General features: G+C 43.4%; 1 protein-coding gene across 1 annotated transcript in view; it reads left to right on the forward strand.

Moving 5' to 3' along the window:
* gbe1a (glucan (1,4-alpha-), branching enzyme 1a) overlaps window positions 1-19340 on the forward strand; it is a 202430-nt gene that overhangs the window by 75562 nt on the left and 107528 nt on the right. The gene's annotated exons all lie outside the window — the stretch shown is intronic.

The raw sequence follows: 19340 nt of genomic DNA on the forward strand, positions 1-19340 counted from the left end.
TCTCTCATTAGAGCCCTGTGGGGTGGGTGTCAGTCTCTCATTAGAGCCCTGTGAGGTGGGTGTCAGTCTCTCTCATTAGAGCCCTGTGAGGTGGGTGTCAGTCTCTCTCATTAGAGCCCTGTGAGATGGGTGTCAGTCTCTCTCATTAGAGCCCTGTGGGGTGGGTGTCAGTCTCTCTCATTAGAGCCCTGTGGGGTGGGTGTCAGTCTCTCTCATTAGAGCCCTGTGGGGTGGGTGTCAGTCTCTCTCATTAGAGCCCTGTGGGGTGGGTGTCAGTCTCTCTCATTAGAGCCCTGTGGGGTGGGTGTCAGTCTCTCTCATTAGAGCCCTGTGGGGTGGGTGTCAGTCTCTCTCATTAGAGCCCTGTGGGGTGGGTGTCAGTCTCTCTCATTAGAGCCCTGTGGGGTGGGTGTCAGTCTCTCTCATTAGAGCCCTGTGGGGTGGGTGTCAGTCTCTCTCATTAGAGCCCTGTGGGGTGGGTGTCGGTCTCTCTCATTAGAGCCCTGTGAGGTCTGTCGGTCTCATTAGAGCCCTGTGGGGTGGGTGTCGGTCTCTCATTAGAGCCCTGTGGGGTGGGTGTCGGTCTCTCATTAGAGCCCTGTGGGGTGGGTGTCAGTCTCTCATTAGAGCCCTGTGGGGTGGGTGTCGGTCTCTCTCATTAGAGCCCTGTGGGGTGGGTGTCGGTCTCTCTCATTAGAACCCTGTGGGGTGGGTGTCAGTCTCTCTCATTAGAGCCCTGTGGGGTGGGTGTCGGTCTCTCATTAGAGCCCTGTGGGTGGGTGTGCTCCATACTGATGGTCAGTCCGTCTCTACCCTGAGATGTGCTGTCTGTCTTCATCCTGAGCGTTGATTCAGGTTAGTGAACTCAGCCCCAGGACCAGCTGGATGAGAGGACTCTTTTCTTTGCTCAACTCTTGGCATTACAGGGCTTGGTAATGATATGAGAGGCATTGTAGGGCTTGGTAATGATATGAGAGGGGGGGGTCACTGTATTTTAGATGTTTCCAAAACTGAATTGCTCTTTTTTGTTGTTTTTATTATTAGTGGATATTGGTCTAATTCTGTCTGCATTCAGTGTTTGTAGTTTTCCTCTGGACATGGAGGGTAATATAACAGAACTCTGCATGCAGGGTTTCAATGGGGTGTTTGTCCCATTTGGTGAAATCTTGTTTTGTAAGTGGACCCCACACCTCGCTGCCATAAAGTGAACCCCACACCTCACTGCCATAAAGTGAACCCCACACCTCGCTGCCATAAAGTGAACCCCACACCTCGCTGCCATAAAGTGGACCCCACACCTCGCTGCCATAAAGTGGACCCCACACCTCCCTGCCATAAAGTGAACCCCACACCTCGCTGCCATAAAGTGAACCCCACACCTCGCTGCCATAAAGTGAACCCCACACCTCGCTGCCATAAAGTGAACCCCACACCTCGCTGCCATAAAGTGGACCCCACACCTCGCTGCCATAAAGTGCAATTGGTTCAATGACACATTCAATTAGTTTTAGCTAAATTATAATAGGTATTTCAATTTCGATTTGCTTTTTAATGGCGTAGAATGCCCTGCGTGCTTTCTCTCTCAGTTCATTCACTGCATCATTAAGGATTCCAGTTGAGCTTATTTTAAACCTCAGTAATTGTAGTGTGTACAGTACTCTATATATTTAAACCTCAGTAATTGTAGTGTGTACAGTACTCTATATATTTAAACCTCAATAATTGTAGTGTGTACAGTACTCTATATATTTAAACCTCAGTAATTGTATTGTGTACAGTACTCTATATATTTAAACCTCAGTAATTGTAGTGTGTACAGTACTCTATATATTTAAACCTCAGTAATTGTAGTGCGTGCAGTACTCTATATATGTAAACCTCAGTAATTGTAGTGTGTACAGAACTCTATATATTTAAACCTCAGTAATTGTAGTGCGTGCATATTTAAACTCAGTAATTGTAGTATGTAAACCTCAGTAATTGTAGTGTGTACAGTACTCTATATATTTAAACCTCAGTAATTGTAGTGCGTGCAGTACTCTATTTAAACCTCAGTAATTGTAGTGTGTACAGTACTCTATTTAAACCTCAGTAATTGTAGTGTGTACAGTACTCTATTTAAACCTCAGTAATTGTAGTGTGTGCAGTACTCTATATATGTAAACCTCAGTAATTGTAGTGTGCACAGTACTCTATATATTTTGTACCAATTGAGAACTTTGGTCTAATTCCCTGAGATCTGGATCTTCTCTGGAAAATCATTATTTTAGTTTTTTTGGGGGTGGTTTACTCTCTGTCTTGTCAGAGTGCATGCTGGGAGAGAGTCGGGAAGCAGGAGTGATTGTGGGAGCGACTGGAATTCTTTTCACTCTGTTGTGTTTTGGTGTGTAAATATATATATGTTGAGTTGTTTTAAGGTTATATTTGTCTCACTATCACTAAGCACGTGTAGGGGTGGTGGGATAGTTGAGGTTGTTTTAAGGTTATATTTGTCTCACTATCACTAAGCACGTGTAGGGGTGGTGGGATAGGTGAGGTTGTTTTAAGGTTATATTTGTCTCACTATCACTAAGCACGTGTAGGGGTGGTGGGATAGTTGAGGTTGTTTTAAGGTTATATTTGTCTCACTATCACTAAGCACGTGTAGGGGTTTTGGGATAGTTGAGGTTGTTTTAAGGTTATATTTGTCTCACTATCACTAAGCACGTGTAGGGGTGGTGGGGATAGTAGAGGTTGTTTTTCTCTAGGCCGTATCCAGTGGGAGGGGCTGGCTGTAATGGCCGCTCGTGGAGGTAGGGAGTTTGAAAAACTTAGTCGGCTGCATGGGGTGAAGATTCCTGCTGCGGCAGGATGTTCCGTGGTAGAATATTTGTCTGAGCCAAGGACTACATGCTTTCTGGTAAATTTTGAATACAGTACTGGGTGGGGTGAATATATTTTATGACAAATTATTTTTTTGTTAACTAGTAAATAGTAGCCTAGAGCAAAGTGTGTTTAAAAAAATTCTGCTCGTTTGTTTTTATTACCATGTTGTGTTTCAGTATGGTTGAGCCTGCTGAGGAGTGTTGATTCACCTGTTTCCATACATGTTCTATTTAAAATACCATGTTGTGTTTTAGTATGGTTGAGTCTGCTGAGGTGTTAATACACCTGTTTCCATGCATGTTTTATTTAAAAACATATCTTACAAAGGAGTTGTTTAATCTAACTGCTTAAATATTTATCTGTACATGGAATTGTAGTTGTTGTTTTCAAATCTTTACAGGAAAATGCCATGGGCACTATCTGATGTGTGGAGATATATCACTGCAGCTAATGTAGAAGGAAAAGGTGTGTATATTTGCAAATAATGTGCCAAATCATATGTGAAGAATGGCCAAGTGCATAAAGTTCCCTCAGCGCTCACAACAAGCAACCTCTGACAAAAGTCCCTCTACTTCTATTCGAGGTGAAAAGGATGAATCAGACACCTTATCGATAGCAACAACTCATGGTCCTCCTGGAATCTGAAGGTTTTTTGACTCAGTGGAGGAACGTAGTCAGAGATGCTGATGAATGTCTTGCTCAAGCTGTGTATGCAACTGGTTCACCTCTGATGCTCACAGACTATGTGCATTGGAAGAGATTTCTGAACATTCTTCATCCAGCATACAACCCTCCAACCAGACATGCTTTATCTACTCATTTGCTGGATGCAGAGTTCAAGTGAAGGTCAAGCGAATCATAGAGAAAGCAGACTATTGCAATCATCTCTGATAGGTGGTTGAATGTTTCTGGGCAAGGAATAACTAAGTACATCATCTCCACCTCAACAGACACACCGGTCCCTACATTGCAGATGAGCTGAAGGCAGTCAGTGTTCTGATCATGAAACAGTGTTCTGATCATTGTTTAGTGTGGTGGACATTAACACTGTGAAACCCCAACAGTAACAGAGGTGGTGGACATTAACACTGTGAAACCCCAGTGTTCTGATCATTGTTTAGTAACAGAGGTGGTGGACATTAACACTGTGAAACCCCAGTGTTCTGATCATTGTTTGGTGGACATTAACAGTTCTGATTGTTTAGTACCCCAGAGGTGGTGGACATTAACAAACCCCAGTGTTCTGACTGTGAAACCCCAGTGTTCTGATCATTGTTTAGACATTAACACTGTGAAACCCCAGTGTTCTGATCATTGTTTAGGTGGTGGACATTAACACTGTGAAACCCCAGTGTTCTGATCATTGTTTAGTAAAGAGGTGGTGGACATTAACACTGTGAAACCCCAGTGTTCTGATCATTGTTTGTAAAGAGGTGGTGGACATTAACACTGTGAAACCCCAGTGTTCTGACTGTGAAACCCCAGTGTTCATCATTGTTTAGGTGGTGGACATTAACCCTGTGAAACCCCAGTGTTCTGATCATTGTTTAGTAACAGAGGTGGTGGACATTAACACTGTGAAACCCCAGTGTTCTGATCATTGTTTAGGTGGTGGACATTAACTGATCATTGTTTAGTAACTGTGAAACCCCAGTGTTCTGATCATTGTTTAGTAACAGAGGTGGTGGTGTGAAACCCCAGTGTTCTGATCATTGTTTAACATTAACCCTGTGAAACCCCAGTGTTCTGATCATTGTTTAGTAACAGAGGTGGTGGACATTAACACTGTGAAACCCCAGTGTTCTGATCATTGTTTAGGTGGTGGACATTAACCCTGTGAAACCCCAGTGTTCTGATCATTGTTTAGTAACAGAGGTGGTGGACATTAACACTGTGAAACCCCAGTGTTCTGATCATTGTTTAGGTGGAGGTGGTGGACATTAATGAAACACTGTGAAACCCCAGTGTTCTGATCATTGTTTAGTAACAGAGGTGGTGGACATTAACACTGTGAAACCCCAGTGTTCTGATCATTGTTTAGTAACAGAGGTGGTGGACATTAACCCTGTGAAACCCCAGTGTTCTGATCATTGTTTAGTAACAGAGGTGGTGGACATTAACACTGTGAAACCCCAGTGTTCTGATCATTGTTTAGTAACAGAGGTGGAGGTCTGACAGTATTGTATCTCTTCAACAGCGTTGGGATATTGGGAACATCCAGATTCAACAATTCTGTAATCAATACGCGATGAATGTCACCAGAGATATCACCAGATCATTTAACGCCCTGGAGACTGAAATAGTGGAACTCCTGACGATAGTTGAGACCACAGGACATCTAGGCCATATTCAGGCACTCGAGGAAAAACAGCATCTCATTGGCCGACCTGCTGGGTATCAGAGCACAAGGGGGCATTGGACGACCTGCTGGGTATCAGAGCACAGGGGGCATTGGACGACCTGCTGGGTAGCAGAGCACAGGGGGCATTGGACGACCTGCTGGGTAGCAGAGCACAGGGGGCATTGGACGACCTGCTGGGTATCAGAGCACAGGGGGCATTGGACGACCTGCTGGGTAGCAGAGCACAGGGGGCATTGGACGACCTGCTGGGTATCAGAGCACAGGGTGCATTGGTGAGAAGTAGGTTTCAGGGAATATCTGAAATGGATGCCTCATCCACATTTTTCTTTGGTTTAGAGAAAAATAATGGACAAAGAAGAATTATTAATTGCCTCAAGTCAGCTGTTGGGCAGGAGCCCAAGTGGAATTAGAAAGAGGACAGTAGAGTTCTATACTGAGTTCTACCAGTGTGAGTATAAAGAGGACAGAGTTCTATGCTGAGTTCTACCAGTGGAATTAGAAAGAGGACAGTAGAGTTCTATGCTGAGCTCTACTAGTGGAATTACACAGAGGACCGTGGAGTTCTATGCTGAGCTCTACAAGTGGAATGAGAAAGAGGACAGTAGAGTTCTATACTGAGTTCTACAAGTGGAATGAGAAAGAGGACAGTAGAGTTCTATCCTGAGCTCTACAAGTGGAATGAGAAAGAGGACAGTAGAGTTCTATGCTGAGCTCTACCAGTGTGAGTATAAAGAGGACAGTAGAGTTCTATACTGAGCTCTACCAGTGTGAGTATAAAGAGGACAGTAGAGTTCTATAGAACAGTATGACAGTTCAGCAGTTCTTCCAGTGATTGGGTTCTGTACTGAGCTCTACCAGTGTGAGTATAAAGAGGACAGTAGAGTTCTATGCTGAGCTCTACCAGTGTGAGTATAAAGAGGACAGTAGCGTTCTGTACTGAGTTTTACAAGTGGAATTAGAAAGAGGACAGTCGAGTTCTAAGCTGAGTTCTACAAGTGGAATTAGAAAGAGGACAATGTTCTAAGCTGGCACAAGTGGCATTGACAGAGGACAGTAGAGTTCCTGCTGACTGGAATTAGAAAAAAGTCAGTTCTTTGGCTCTACAAGTGGGAGAAAGAGGACAGTAGAGTTCTATGCTGAGTTCGACCAGTGGAATTAGAAAGAGGACAGTCAAGTTCTATGTTGAGCTCTACAAGTGGAATTAGACAGAGGACAGTAGCGTTCTGTACTGAGTTTTACAAGTGGAATTAGACAGAGGAGTAGAGTGCTGTCCAGTGGAATTAGAAAGAGGACAGTCAAGTTTACTGCCAAGTGGAAAAAAAAGAGGTGAGCTCTACAAGTGGAATTAGACAGAGGACAGTAGAGTTCTATACTGAGCTCTACCAGTGTGAGTATAACGAGGATAGAACAGTGACACAGCAGTTCCTTGACGGGCTCCCACAGGTGGCTGCAGGAGCGCCGGTTGAACTAGATCAACTGTTGTTTTAGGATCCCATTAAAAGGAGAATCCAAGGCTTTGTCCAACAGGCTGTCAGGGATGTGATGGGGCAAAGTTCATACAGACCAGTCCTACTGTGTTCCCAGCAGGCAGAATAGGCCGGTGGCCTTAATGGGATAACATTTCCAACAGGCTGAGGGATGTGATGGGGCAAATCATACAGACCAGTCCTACTGTGTTCCCAGCAGGCAGATGGGGGATAACATTTCACATCATACAGACCAGTCCTACTGTGTTCCCAGCAGGCAGATAGGGGAGAACATTTCACATCATACAGACCAGTCCTACTGTGTTCCCAGCAGGCAGATAGGGGAGAACATTTCACATCATACAGACCAGTCCTACTGTGTTCCCAGCAGGCAGATAGGGGATAACATTTCACATCATACAGACCAGTCCTACTGTGTTCCCAGCAGGCAGATAGGGGAGAACATTTCACATCATACAGACCAGTCCTACTGTGTTCCCAGCAGGCAGATAGGGGAGAACATTTCACACAGACCAGTCCTACTGTGTTCCCAGCAGGCAGATAGGGGATAACATTTCACATCATACAGACCAGTCCTACTGTGTTCCTGGCAGGCAGATGGGGGAGAACATTTCACATCATACAGACCAGTCCTACTGTGTTCCTGGCAGGCAGATAGGGGATAACATTTCACATCATACAGACCAGTCCTACTGTGTTCCCAGCAGGCAGATAGGGGATAACATTTCACATCATACAGACCAGTCCTACTGTGTTCCCGGCCTGATTCTGATTTTTTTGGGATGTGTTTATGGCTTTTGGGTTGAATTCTGGTCTAATTTCAATTGATCAGGAAAAGGCATTTTGACCGAGGGGCGAACATCAATACTCATGGGGCCACTTGGGAGGCTTTTGCTTTCAGCTCTGGGTTTACTGCCATGATCTGGGTGATACATGGTGACGTTGAAAGTGTATTGAAAGTTAACGGTGGCTCGAGTGCTCCTTTTAAAGTGTGTAGAGGAACTAGACAGGGGTGTTCGTTGTCGGGAAGTGTGTAGAGGAACTAGACGGGTGTTTGTTGTCGGGAAGTGTGTAGAGGAACTAGACAGGGGTGTTCGTTGTCGGGAAGTGTGTAGAGGAACTAGACAGGGGTGTTTGTTGTCGGGAAGTGTGTAGAGGAACTAGACAGGGGTGTTCGTTGTCGGGAAGTGTGTAGAGGAACTAGACAGGGGTGTTCGTTGTCGGGAAGTGTGTAGAGGAACTAGACAGGGGTGTTCGTTGTCGGGAAGTGTGTAGAGGAACTAGACAGGGGTGTTCGTTGTCGGGAAGTGTGTAGAGGAACTAGACAGGGGTGTTCGTTGTCGGGAAGTGTGTAGAGGAACTAGACAGGGGTGTTTGTTGTCGGGAAGTGTGTAGAGGAACTAGACAGGGGTGTTCGTTGTCGGGAATGGTATATGCCATTCGCTATAGAGCCACTACTAAATAGCATTAGATGTTTCATTGAAAGGGTGTGCCTTTTCAGAGGATACTCCTCCTATTCGTCTCTCAGCATATGCTGATGATGTAGTTGGTGGAAATCAAGCAGAGGTGGATATTTTGAGTCTCGTGATTGATCGGTTCAAGGGAATATCCTCTCAAAGGTAAACAAAATGGTGCTTTACAGATTGGGAAAATGGCTTGGAGGGATCATGGCTTTGCCAGGGGGGTTATAATGGTGTAAGGGAGGTTTGAAGTATCTTGGGAGTGTACCTAGGGGATGAGAGGACAATGGGGGGAAATAATTGTAATGGGGTTGTAATGGTGGAGGTACGTAGTATGTCCTATAGGGGGCGCCCTATTATTGTTAATAATGTGGTTGCCTCTGCACTGTGGCATCGGGTGTCATGTTAAGATCCACCATCTGGCCTTCTGGCAGAGATACAGGAAATTATTGTAGATTTATTTGGGGATAAATATCATTGGGTTCCACAAAGTGTTTTGTATTTGTCAGAAGAGGGAGGGGGGACAAGGTCTTGTACATGTTGCTAGTAGGGCTGCTGCTTTCTGGTTTCAGTTTATTCAAAGGTTCCTTTATGGACCAGAACATGTGGTGAGGAGAGGGGTGGCAGGTCTGGTATTACAGCAGGATTTCTAGGGATGGAGAACCTCTGTTTTACAGAGGCCTTCTTAGTGTCGTCTGGACACCTTCATTATACTCCAAACCTTAAGGCTGAGTCAGTGCACTGGCTGCTGGAGGAACCTCTGGTGTATTGGGGCAAGACTGGATGTGACAACAGAAGCTGTTCCACATTTCTCCAACATGCTACTGAAGGGCAAAATCATCACCCTAAGGAGGTTAATGGACATGGCTGGGCCCACATTAATGGATGGAGGGCGGTTGGCTGAACATTTAGCATTTAGGGGGGGGGGGGGAGTCGGAAAGGATTGTAGGACAACCGCTGGAAAGTAGCAGGAAGGCTCTGTCAGTAGAAGAAGGGATTATTATTAGAGATATGACAAAAAGTCACCAGGTGAAGACTCCCCATTTCCAACACTAAGGATTACACCCAATATCCCGGAGTCAGACAGAAAGGTGTTAGTACTGGATTTGGGGGGGGGGTTGAATGAGGTGAATGGCAAGGAGTTATATAGGGAGGGTGTTAAGGTGTTAAATAAAGATACTTTGAAAAGACACTCCTTGGAGGGTAAAACTGGGCCTTGGTGACAAAGTAAAGCCAGCATGGAGAACACTGTACAGGGGACTGGTGATATGTAATGGAGGGTGTTGATGACAAGGTAAAGCCAGCATGGAGAACACTGTACAGGGGACTGGTGATATGTAATGGAGGGTGTTGATGACAAGGTAAAGCCAGCATGGAGAACACTGTACAGGGGACTGGTGATATGTAATGGAGGGTGTTGATGACAAGGTAAAGCCAGCATGGAGAACACTGTACAGGGGACTGGTGATATGTAATGGAGGGTGTTGATGACAAGGTAAAGCCAGCATGGAGAACACTGTACAGGGGACTGGTGATATGTAATGGAGGGTGTTGATGACAAGGTAAAGCCAGCATGGAGAACACTGTACAGGGGACTGGTGATATGTAATGGAGGGTGTTGATGACAAGGTAAAGCCAGCATGGAGAACACTGTACAGGGGACTGGTGATATGTAATGGAGGGTGATGCATGACATCATTGCGGTTAATGCTTTTGTATCTGTTATTAATTCAATTATTTTTTTGGTCAAATACACATGGTTAGCAGATGTTATTGGTCACATGGTTAGCAGATGTTATTGGTCACATGGTTAGCAGATGTTATTGGTCACATGGTTAGCAGATGTTATTGGTCACATGGTTAGCAGATGTTATTGGTCACATGGTTAGCAGATGTTAATGGTCACATGGTTAGCAGATGTTAATGGTCACATGGTTAGCAGATGTTAATGGTCACATGGTTAGCAGATGTTAATGGTCACATGGTTAGCAGATGTTAATGGTCACATGGTTAGCAGATGTTAATGGTCACATGGTTAGCAGATGTTAATGGTCACATGGTTAGCAGATGTTATTGGTCACATACACATGGTTAGCAGATGTTAATGCGAGTGTAGAGAAATGCTTGTGCTTCTAGTTCCGACAGTGCAGTAATATCTAACAAGTAATCTAACAATTTCAACAACTACCTAATGACACATATATACACATATATACACACAAGTGTAAAGGAATGAATAAGAACATGTACATGTAAATATATGGATGAGTGATGGTACAGAACGGCATAGGTAAGATGCAGTAGATGGTATAGAGTACAATCACGGTACTCCATTCTGCTTGCTTGTTTTATCTGTCGGCCCCGTTGCCTAGTCAATGCCATTTTACCTGCTGTTGTTATGCTAGCTGACTAGCTGTTGTCTCACCCACTGTTTTAGCTAGCTTTCCCAATTCAACACCTGTGATTACTGTATGCCTCGCTGTATGTCTCTCTCAAATGTCAATATGCCTTGTATACTGTTGCTCAGGTTAGTTATCATTGTTTTAGTTCACTATGGAGCCCCTAGTCCCACTCCTCATACCCCTGATACCTCCTTTGTCCCTCCTCCAACATATGCGGTGACCTCACCCATTACAACCAGCATGTCCAGAGATAAAACCTCTCTCATCATCACCCAGTGCCTGGGCTTACCTCCGCCATACCTGCACCCCACCATACCCCTGTCTGCGCATTATGCCCTGAATATATTCTACTATGCCCAGAAACCTGCTCCTCTAATTCTCTGTCCCCAACGCTCTAGGCGACCAGTTTTGATAGCCCTTAGCCGCACCCTCATACTACTCCTTCTCTGTTCCGCGGGTGATGTGGAGGTAAACCCTGGCCCTGCATGTCCCCAGGCACCCTCATTTGTTGACTTCTGTGATCGAAAAAGCCTTGGTTTCATGCATGTCAACATCAGAAGCCTCCTCCCTAAGTTTGTTTTACTCACTGCTTTAGCACACTCTGCTAACCCTGATGTCCTTGCCGTGTCTGAATCCTGGCTCAGGAAGGCCACCAAAAATTCAGAGATTTCCATACCCAACTATAACATCTTCCGTCAAGATAGAACTGCTAAAGTGGGAGGAGTTGCAGTCTACTGCAGAGATAGCCTGCAAAGTAATGTCATACTTTCCAGGTCCATACCCAAACAGTTCGAACTACTAATTCTGAAAATTACTCTCTCCAGAAATAAGTCTCTCACTGTTGCCGCCTGCTACCGACCACCCTCAGCTCCCAGCTGTGCCCTGGACACCATTTGTGAATTGATTGCCCCCCATCTAGCTTCAGAGTTTGTTCTGCTAGGTGACCTAAACTGGGATATGCTTAACACCCCGGCAGTCCTACAATCTAAGCTAGATGCCCTCAATCTCACACAAATCATCAAAGAACCCACCAGGTACAACCCTAACTCTGTAAGCAAGGGCACCCTCATAGACGTCATCCTGACCAACTGGCCCTCCAAATACACCTCCGCTGTCTTCAACCAGGATCTCAGCGACCACTGCCTCATTGCCTGTATCCGCTACGGTGCCGCAGTCAAACGACCACCCCTCATCACTGTCAAACGCTCCCTAAAACACTTCTGTGAGCAGGCCTTTCTAATCGACCTGGCCCGGGTATCCTGGAAGGACATTGACCTCATCCCGTCAGTTGAGGATGCCTGGTCATTCTTTAAGAGTAACTTCCTCACCATTTTAGATAAGCATGCTCCGTTCAAAAAATGCAGAACTAAGAACAAATACAGCCCTTGGTTCACTCCAGACCTGACTGCCCTCGACCAGCACAAAAACATCCTGTGGCGGACTGCAATAGCATCGAACAGTCCCCGCGATATGCAACTGTTCAGGGAAGTCGGGAACCAATACACGCAGTCAGTCAGGAAAGCTAAGGCCAGCTTCTTCAGGCAGAAGTTTGCATCCTCCAACTCCAAAAAGTTCTGGGACACTGTGAAGTCCATGGAGAACAAGAGCACCTCGTCCCAGCTGCCCACTGCACTGAGGCTAGGGAACACGGTCACCACCGACAAATCCATGATTATCGAAAACTTCAACAAGCATTTCTCAACGGCTGGCCATGCCTTCCGCCTGGCTACTCCTACCTCGGCCAACAGCCCCGGCCCCCCCGCAGCTCCTCGCCCAAGCCTCTCCAGGTTCTCCTTTACCCAAATCCAGATAGCAGATGTTCTGAAAGAGCTGCAAAACCTGGACCTGTATAAATCAGCTGGGCTTGACAATCTGGACCCTCTATTTCTGAAACTATCCGCCGCCATTGTCGCAACCCCTATTACCAGCCTGTTCAACCTCTCTTTCATATCGTCTGAGATCCCCAAGGACTGGAAAACTGCCGCAGTCATCCCCCTCTTCAAAGGGGGTGACACCCTGGACCCAAACTGTTACAGACCTATATCCATCCTGCCCTGCCTATCTAAGGTCTTCGAAAGCCAAGTCAACAAACAGGTGACTGACCATCTCGAATCCCACCGTACCTTCTCCGCTATGCAATCCGGTTTCCGAGCCGGTCACGGGTGCACCTCAGCCACACTCAAGGTACTAAACGACATCATAACCGCCATCGATAAAAGACAGTACTGTGCAGCCGTCTTCATCGACCTTGCCAAGGCTTTCGACTCTGTCAATCACCATATTCTTATCGGCAGACTCAGTAGCCTCGGTTTTTCGGATGACTGCCTTGCCTGGTTCACCAATTACTTTGCAGACAGAGTTCAGTGTGTCAAATCGGAGGGCATGTTGTCCGGTCCTCTGGCCGTCTCTATGGGGGTGCCACAGGGTTCAATTCTCGGGCCGACTCTTTTCTCTGTATATATCAATGATGTTGCTCTTGCTGCGGGCGATTCCCTGATCCACCTCTACGCAGACGACACCATTGTTTACACTTTCGGCCCGTCATTGGACACTGTGCTATCTAACCTCCAATCGAGCTTCAATGCCATACATACAATGCCTCCTTCCGTGGCCTCCAACTGCTCTTAAACGCTAGTAAAACCAAATGCATGCTTTTCAACCGATCGCTGCCTGCACCCGCATGCCCGACTAGCATCACCACACTGGATGGCTCCGACCTTGAATATGTGGACACCTATAAGTACCTAGGTGTCTGGCTAGACTGCAAACTCTCCTTCCAGACCCATATCAAACATCTCCAATCGAAAATCAAATCAAGAATCGGCTTTCTATTCCGCAACAAAGCCTCCTTCACTCACGCTGCCAAGCTTACCCTAGTAAAACTGACTATCCTACCGATCCTCGACTTCGGCGACGTCATCTACAAAATTGCTTCCAACACTCTACTCAGCAAACTGGATGCAGTTTATCACAGTGCCATCCGTTTTGTCACTAAAGCACCTTATACTACCCACCACTGCGACTTGTATGCTCTAGTCGGCTGGCCCTCGCTACATATTCGTCGCCAGACCCACTGGCTTCAGGTCATCTACAAGGCCATGCTAGGCAAAGCTCCGCCTTATCTCAGCTCACTGGTCACGATGGCAACACCCATCCATAGCACGCGCTCCAGCAGGTGTATCTCATTGATCATCCCTAAAGCCAACACCTCATTCGGCCGCCTTTCGTTCCAGTACTCTGCTGCCTGTGACTGGAACGAATTGCAAAAATCGCTGAAGTTGGAGACTTTTATCTCCCTCACCAACTTCAAACATCAGCTAGCTGAGCAGCTAACCGATCGCTGCAGCTGTACATAATCTATTGGTAAATAGCACACCCATTTTCACCTACCTCATCCCCACAGTTTTTATTTATTTACTTTTCTGCTCTTTTGCACACCAATATATCTACCTGTACATGATCATCTGATCATTTATCACTCCAGTGTTAATCTGCAATATTGTAATTATTCGCCTACCTCCTCATGCCTTTTGCACACATTGTATATAGACTCCCCTTTTTTTCTCTGTGTTATTGACTTGTTAATGGTTTACTCCGTGTGTAACTCTGTGTTGTCTGTTCACACTGCTATGCTTTATCTTGGCCAGGTCGCAGTTGCAAATGAGAACCTGTTCTCAACTAGCCTACCTGGTTAAATAAAGGTGTTCTCAACTAACCTACCTGGTTAAATAAAGGTGTTCTCAACTAGCCTACCTGGTTAAATAAAGGTGTTCTCAACTAACCTACCTGGTTAAATAAAGGTGTTCTCAACTAGCCTACCTGGTTAAATAAAGGTGAAATAAAAAAATACCTGTACATGAGTAATGTAGGATGTGTATAGAGTACAGTATATACATATGAGTAATGTAGGATGTGTATAGAGTACAGTATATACATATGAGTAATGTAGGATGTGTATAGAGTACATATGAGTAATGTAGGATGTGTATATACAGTATATACATATGAGTAATGTAGGATGTGTATAGAGTACAGTATATACATATGAGTAATGTAGGATGTGTATAGAGTACAGTATATACATATGAGTAATGTAGGATGTGTATAGAGTACAGTATATACATATGAGTAATGTAGGATGTGTATAGAGTACAGTATATACATATGAGTAATGTAGGATGTGTATAGAGTACAGTATATACATATGAGTAATGTAGGATGTGTATAGAGTACAGTATATACATATGAGTAATGTAGGATGTGTAAACATATGAAGTGGCATTGTTTGATGTTGGAGATGGGTGTTTTTGTAATATAAGAGAAACTATTTCACTGTTTTAGGGATAAAAACTATTTTTGAAATACTAGTCTTGTTTACAGCTGTAGGGGAGATTTTCAATAACACGGTTTTTATTTTGGGGTTTCAATACAGTATATACAACAAAGGAAAATGGCAACTGTTAAATTGTATTTTGATGGGGATAAGCTAAGATGTCCATTTTTCTGTAAGTAGGAAAAATAAGATAGAATATGGTAATGATGTAAGATGTGTTTTTTAAAGGATTAGTGAGTAAAAGGGACCATAAAAGCGGATTTTGAGATTTTTCTCTGCTGTTAAAGACCTCCCATTGGTTGGTTTATGTACAGTTTCTCTGCATTGTTTGATGTTGGAGATGGGTGTTTTTGTAATTAAAGACCTCCCATTGGTCGGTTTTTATGTTTTCAGTCTGCAACTGTTAAAAGACCTCCCATTGGTTTTTTTGGTTTATGTTTTCTCTGCTGTTAAAGACCTCCCATTGGTTGGTTTATGTTTTCTCTGCTGTTAAAGACCTCCCATTGGTCGGTTTATGTTTTCTCTGCTGTTAAAGACCTCCCATTGGTTGGTTTATGTTTTCTCTGCTGTTAAAGACCTCCCATTGGTTGGTTTATGTTTTCTCTGCTGTTAAAGACCTCCCATTGGTTTGTTTATGTTTTCTCTGCTGTTAAAGACCTCCCATTGGTTGGTTTATGTTTTCTCTGCTGTTAAAGACCTCCCATTGGTCGGTTTATGTTTTCTCTGCTGTTAAAGACCTCCCATTGGTTGGTTTATGTTTTCTCTGCTGTTAAAGACCTCCCATTGGTCGGTTTATGTTTTCTCTGCTGTTAAAGACCTCCCATTGGTCGGTTTATGTTTTCTCTGCTGTTAAAGAACTCCCATTGGTCGGTTTATGTTTTCTCTGCTGTTAAAGACCTCCCATTGGTTGAGGAGAAGTCGGTTTATGAAGGAGGGAAATTATTTCTTGTTGATGAAATAATACTTACAATTTTTTTTTTTTTTATGTATTTAAGAATGACATGTTTTGTTGTTCAATTTCTGAAAAGGCAGTGTGCCATTTTATGTTAATATTTAAAACTTGTTAGGGATTTGGTTCCGCTGTCGGGACCAAATCAGCAGAAATTTCAAGAGCGGCACCTATAGTTTTTGATAAAACTTAAACTTTCATTAAAACACACAAGCAAGGTACTGAATTAAAGCTACACTCGTTGTGAATCTAGCCACCAAGTCAGATTTGTAAAATGCTTTTCGGCGAAAGCATGAGAAGCTATTATCTGATAGCATGCACCCCCAAAATACTGGAACGTCATCTAAAACAACAGATTTTGCGGTAGCCGGCGCTACCCAAAACGCAGAAATAAAATATAAAACATTCATTACCTTTGATGAGCTTCTTTCTTGGCATAAACATCACAATTGGGTCTATTTCCGGATTTAAATCCGTCATTGTATAGCCAAAATGTTGTTTTCCTTAGACCGGTCTGATCCAGGAATATTCCATTTTACAAGACGCAACGTCACTTTTTAAAATTACAAAAGTTGACTGTAAACTTTTACAAATCACTTCAAACTACTTTTCTAAACCAACTTTAGGTATTAATAAACGTTAATAATCTATACAATTCATCACGGGGCGATCTGTATTCGATAGCAGCAAGTCTTGAAATCACCGTCCATGTTTTCCATTTTCACAACATCCTGTGGAGAGACTAAAACAGGAAAGGCCAAAACGTCATACAACCAAGGATTAAGTAGGCTGGAAATGCCAGCACTGGCGACATCGTGTGGAAGCTGTAGGCGTTTAAAGGGCATCCTCATTTATTTGCAGTCGCCTTAAACAATACATTGACTGGCGGATTCATATATTTTTTGTGTTTTTGGAGAACAGTTTTTCGAGGGATTTTTACTGCTAAAAACGTTATGTTATAGCCACAGACATGATTTAACCAGTTTTAGAGACTTCAGAGTGTTTCCTATACACACATACTTATCATTTGCATTTACTATATTCCTGGCATGAGTAGCAGGACTTTGAAATGTTGTGCGATTTTTAACAAAAAGCTGCGGAAATTCGCATGATCCCTAACAGGTTTTAATACTAAAAAACACACTGTCTGTCTCGATCTCTGTCTCTCTCGATCTCTGTCTCTCTCGATCTCTGTCTCTCTGTCTCTCTCTCTCTCTCTCTCTCTCTCTCTCTCTCTCTCTCTCTCTCTCTCTCTCTCTCTCTCTGTCTCTCTGTCTCTCTGTCTCTCTCTCTGTCTCTCTCTCTGTCTCTCTCTCTGTCTCTCTCTCTGTCTCTCTCTCTCTCTGTCTCTCTCTCTCTGTCTCTCTCTCTCTGTCTCTCTCTCTCTGTCTCTCTCTCTCTGTCTCTCTCTCTCTGTCTCTCTCTCTCTGTCTCTCTGTCTCTCTGTCTCTCTCTCTATCGCTCTATCGCTCTGTCTGTCTCTCTGTCTGATGTGAGCTAAGCTCTGGTAGTGTTGACCTGTTAGAGGAGCTCACAGCAGGGTCTTAGACGACCCCATACAGAGCGTGCTCACACACACGGCGTTGGAGCACAGCTAAGCCCCCAGGAACTTGGTAGGGAGTCCACCCTTGGACGAATAAATGTCAGCAAGGGATGCTTTCTCTCTCTCTCCTCCTTTCTTCTTCAGCCTCCCCTCTCTCTCCTATCTGCGTGAGCGCTGCAGGGGTAAGGATGGCCATGCTGCAACACTTGGAAACCCCATCTCTGTTTAGCCTCTTATCTCAGCCCTGTCTAAATCCCACAGCTGCTGTGCTGTTCAACTCCTTACAGCGTAGAGTAGGGAGGTATTTCATCTAGAAACACTCTGTGAATACCCCACAATACACCTTCTCCATTCAATTTACATCTGAATTATGACCAGTTATAACGTCTTTGTCAGGTTATAACTGGTCATAATGTCTGTCAGGTTATAACTAGTTATGTCTTTATGTTAGGTTATAACTAGTTATGTCTTTGTCTGGTTATAACTAGTTATGTCTTTGTCAGGTTATAACTAGTTATGTCTTTATGTTAGGTTATAACTAGTTATGTCTTTGTCTGGTTATAACTAGTTATGTCTTTGTCAGGTTATAACTAGTTATGTCTTTGTCAGGTTATAACTAGTTATGTCTTTGTCAGGTTATAACTAGTTATGTCTTTATGTCAGGTTATAACTAGTTATGTCTTTATGTCAGGTTATAACTAGTTATGTCTTTATGTCAGCAGGTTATAACTAGTTATGTCTTTATGTCAGGTTATAACTAGTTATGTCTTTATGTCAGGTTATAACTAGTTATGTCTTTTGTCAGGTTATAACTAGTTATGTCTTTGTCAGGTTATAACTAGTTATGTCTTTGTCAGGTTATAACTAGTTATGTCTTTTTGTCAGGTTATAACTAGTTATGTCTTTTGTCAGGTTATAACTAGTTATGTCTTTATGTCAGGTTATAACTAGTTATGTCTTTATGTCAGGTTATAACTAGTTATGTCTTTATGTCAGGTTATAACTAGTTATGTCTTTTGTCAGGTTATAACTAGTTATGTCTTTATGTCAGGTTATAACTAGTTATGTCTTTGTCAGGTTATAACTAGTTATGTTTTTGTCAGGTTATAACTAGTTATGTCTAGTTATAACTAGTTATGTCTTTGTCTGGTTATAACTAGTTATGTCTTTGTCTGGTTATAACTAGTTATGTCTTTTGTCTGGTTATACTAGTTATGTCTTTGTCTGGTTATAACTAGTTATGTCTTTGTCTGGTTATAACTAGTTATGTCTTTGTCTGGTTATAACTAGTTATGTCTTTGTCAGGTTATAACTAGTTATGTCTTTGTCAGGTTATAACTAGTTATCAGGTTATAACTTTGTCTTTGTCAGGTTATAACTAGTTATGTCTTTGTCAGGTTATAACTAGTTATGTCTTTGTCAGGTTATTAGTTATGTCTTTGTCAGGTTATAACTAGTTATGTCTTTGTCAGGTTATAACTAGTTATGTCTTTGTCAGGTTATAACTAGTCATAATGTCTGTCAGGTTATAACTAGTTATGTCTTTGTCAGGTGATAACCGGTTATAATGTCTGTCAGCTTATAACCGGTTATAATGTCTGTCAGCTTATAACCGGTTATAATGTCTGTCAGCTTATAACCGGTTATAATGTCTGTCAGCTTATAACCGGTTATAATGTCTGTCAGCTTATAACCGGTAATTATAATGTCTGTCAGCTTATAACCGGTTATAATGTCTGTCAGCTTATAACCGGTTATAATGTCTGTCAGCTTATAACCGGTTATAATGTCTGTCAGCTTATAAGTTATAATGTCTGTCAGGTTATAAGTAGTTATGTCTTTGTCAGGTTATAAGTAGTTATGTCTTTGTCAGGTTATAACTGGTTATGTCTTTGTCAGGTTATAACTGGTTATGTCTTTGTCAGGTTATAACTGGTTA

Source organism: Oncorhynchus gorbuscha, linkage group LG20 (genome assembly GCF_021184085.1).
Source record: "Oncorhynchus gorbuscha isolate QuinsamMale2020 ecotype Even-year linkage group LG20, OgorEven_v1.0, whole genome shotgun sequence".
NCBI classification, from domain to species: Eukaryota; Metazoa; Chordata; class Actinopteri; order Salmoniformes; family Salmonidae; genus Oncorhynchus; species Oncorhynchus gorbuscha.